This window comes from Carex rostrata, chromosome 17, assembly GCF_964058835.1.
Source record: "Carex rostrata chromosome 17, lpCarRost1.2, whole genome shotgun sequence".
NCBI classification, from domain to species: Eukaryota; Viridiplantae; Streptophyta; class Magnoliopsida; order Poales; family Cyperaceae; genus Carex; species Carex rostrata.
In genome coordinates this window covers 6,640,286-6,644,467 of record NC_135934.1, presented here as the reverse complement: position 1 = coordinate 6,644,467, position 4,182 = coordinate 6,640,286, and positions in this window count along the sequence as shown.

Genomic DNA, 4,182 nt, shown 5'->3' with positions numbered 1-4,182 from the left:
GTATAATTGCTTCTTTTTCTTTTTTTCTTTTTTTTGATAAAAGTGGGTAACTCCCACCGATTTTCTATTGAAAATCAAGCGTTTGGGTAATGGTACCAAACCACTGGTACCACACCCCTTGTATAATTGCTTTTAATTAACATCATGGTTTAAATGTGCTTGGCGAAGAGCAGCCTTGTGATAGGTACTGAGCCAAACATGATTTCCTTGATATTATGAACCAATAACATAGTACCATGCATGGTCAAAAAGAGATAAATAATTAAAAGAGAGTTAGTGGATCCTAGTGGAAAATGCTCTGGTATATTTTGACCAAAGAAAAACATTGTTGATCCATTTGCTTTATCAATTTAATTGGCAATTGTCTACATAACAGTGAAAACATAATTTTCCATATACCAGCTGAAAATCTGTTTAATTTATCAGCAAGGATAAAAATATATCTCTTTTTTGATCGATATTTCATTTTTTTTTGTTAATGTTTTGACAAAATAATTAATGAAAACATGTGTATATGTACAATTTGTTAACCACATACACTATACCGAACTGTCATATTTTAAATAACTACTTCAAGTGTATATGGAAAACTGCAAAAGCATTTAAATATTATGATTTGTTCTTTGTAGGATAACACTAAAGCTAGCTATATGTAGGTTCCTATCTAAAGAATGATATTTGGATGCAATGTACCTATGCACATATGTAATTTTCTTGCCTGGTCTCCACAACATCCCATTTGTTGGAAGTTACCATCTTAAATTCCCAGCATGCATGCGTCAAAAGATTTTATATACTATCAATAGTGTTTCCATAAAAACTCTCCAGTTAGAAGGATAAACAATTTTGCAAAAAATGTAATTATTTTTGAAAAAAAATATTTTATACAATCTTTTTATTACAAATACAATTTAATAGATATAGTTTTATAATTACTTAGGGTTAAGGTGGCATGCAAGTGTCCCAACCTATGCCGCATGAATAGATAGTTTCTATGGTTTTTTTTTCCACTATATATTATCAAAGTTACAATATCTTCAAATTATTTTTTGTTCAACACTTTCCGAATGAATAGGCGAATTGAATTAAACATGTTTCTGAATTTTTATTCAATTTTTTAAATTATTCACGATTTACAAATTAAAGTCGAATTATTCATGAGTTAATCACAAAATTTATTATTTTTAAAACATTAGAATTTTGATATTTTGATATTCATTATATAAAATTAAATATTTTCCGAATTATATACATGTATTATATTCCGTATCATAAAATTTAATTAGGCTTCGCCGAATTAATTATTTTCAAATTTCGAATATGTCATTATGACTATTATTACAACTTATTGGCATGATACATGGATCGATCATAAGAAGTCTCCATTGGTCAAGGGAAACGGAGAGGTGTGCATTCCTGTTTAATAGATTAATTAATGCAACAAAAAAACACCTATATAGGAAATATATATTTTATGGTATGGTATCTTTCAGGGACCACAAAACCATGTCATTTACCATGATCAACAATTTAGTGGGTGATGGAATAGTAAGCACAAATGCACAAGGGTTAACATTTATATTGTTTGTATTACATAGCTCATAGCTATATGACAGAGAAATATTCATTAGAGTCTATATCTCATTATTGCTATCCATGAATAAACAATATAGATCACGAGATATGCACTTTTACTATTATATTAGTGTATTTAGTCACCTATAAATTAAATTTATAATTGTAAATATATGGAAGATATTTGTTAGAAATATCTGGCTTATTCTTATATATTGTAGAACTTGTTTGCAGCATGAATTAACAGAATGATAGAAAATTAAAAATTAATTATGATTATATAACTAATTAATGGACTGTTTACTGTGACTTAAAATAAGATGTAGTATTAGATATCTGTTATTAAATTTTCTTATAGTCAATTCTATAAATTATTGCAAGTTAAATTAGATGGATTTTGTGATTAAGTTGGATAAGCAAGCTCAAGTTGTTCACTGGTTCAAATTGGGCTAATAAATTGTTTTTTATAGGTTCATTTCACCAGAAATTTACCTGTTTGACCTGATTTAGAAATAATCAACAATAATTGACTTGTCAACTCGTCCCTTACAAACTAATCAACACATTTCACCTCTGTTTTACAATGTCACCTCCACAATTTTCTATTTAATTGTAGTAAACAAAATTAAAAATAAAATAAAAAATAGTTTCTTTTAGTTATTGTGATTTTTTTTTCTTCATGTCACAAGTAACCCTCTGATCAGAAAAGGGTGAACTTGCGTAAAATAAGAAATAGAATCAAAATTCATGCTGAGTATTTGATCAGAAGTGGAGACGATGAAGAAAACAAAAGGAATTCACACTTCTCTCTTGAAATTCCGTTGAAAAATCCACACCAAAACAAAGAAATTTGACGAGAATTGTACGAAATTGCATGAAGGGATGCAAAACCATTCCTTTTTCTCCTTTGCTCCAATCGATGATTTGACCGCAAGTCGCTTTTCCGTTTGCTCCGACGAGATGAGTTTCTACTTCTTCTCCTCCGTTCTTTTTCCTATCCGAAAAAAAAATCTTTTGTTTTCTTTTTCTTACAAACTCAAATTATAAAAGTTAGATTTTAATGGCATTATTTTTAAATTGAAAGAAATTTGAACATAATTATATAATTATAAGATTACTGTGCATAAATTTATTCGAAAAATAAATTTAATCGATCTTAAAATTTCAATTGAAAATCATATCCGTTTTGTTATTTTAAATTTTTAATTCCATTAAATACTTACATATTTTGTTTCCGTTCACATTGTAAATTGGCAGCTGAAACTCTGCAAAAGAGGCATGGCTTCTGTATGACATTTGCATATGCAGTTATTCGTGTTGCTCTAGTCTGACAGCGCTCCTTTTCTCAAAAGTCAAAAGAGAGTGTCATGCTTAAATTGTCTCCAGTTTATACTACAACATAGATTAGACTTGAAACGAGTACATGAGCAAATTAGTCAACATAATAAAAGTTGTTGTACATCTCTCTCTCTCTCTATATATATATAAGCAGTGTTTTAATATTTGATTCTTATTCGGTATTCGGAAAGCCACCGAATACCGAATATACAGTATGCGGCCGAATATTTGGATTTATATATTCGGATTTTCAAATAAAAAATCATAGACATTAACTCTAATAAACATAGATAAACATTACAAATAAGCATAAATAAAACATAAATTCAAACTTAAATAAATAAAATTATAACTTATTCGGTTCTTATTTAGATTCTTATTCTCTATTCGGAAATATTCGGAAATATTCGGTTCTTATTCGGATTATTATTCTCTATTCGGAAATATTCGGTTCATATTCGGTTCTTATTCGAATTCTTATTCTCTATTCGGAAATATTCGGTTCATATTCGGTTCTTATTCGGATTCTTATTCTCTATTTGAAAATATTCGGCCGAATAGATAATATGCGGAAAAATATATTCGGCCGAATATTTGAAACCGAATATTGGACCGCATACTCATTTTCTATTCGGTTTCCAACCGAATACGAATATTCGGCCAAATAGGCCGATTTTAAAAACACTGTTTATAAGATAACCTACATATCATATATTAATGTCAAACCATATTGAAAAATCAGATTCACATAGTCATCGTTATAGTATTTTAAAGGTCAATTTTAAAAAAAAAATTCAAATTGATTTTGTTTTTAAATAGAAAAAGATAGATAGTTCATTTCATGATGCTTATATTTTTTTAAAATAGAAAATAAATTATAGTCTATACCATGATGCTTAGGTTATTTTGAATGGAAAAAAGATATATAGTTTTATAATATTATTTGGAGTATTTTGAATGGTAAATTGGACTTTGTACTGGTTCAATATGAATATTCTAATTCCTTAATCAATGTTGTGTTACTTATTGCTCTATGAGACTAGATAATGTTGATAATTAGTAAAAATATAAAATATATCATTTTAAACAAATAATGTTATGTATGATAGTTTTGCTATAACTACACTATTCGCGATACTTTTTTTTTTTTACACTTTCGCTATGACGCGATAATCGCTATTTAAAACCTTGTGTAATATTATTATTTTTTTCTATTTAAAAGATGATTGTACCTTGCATCTTTTATGTCATATTTTTTACTTAATTTGT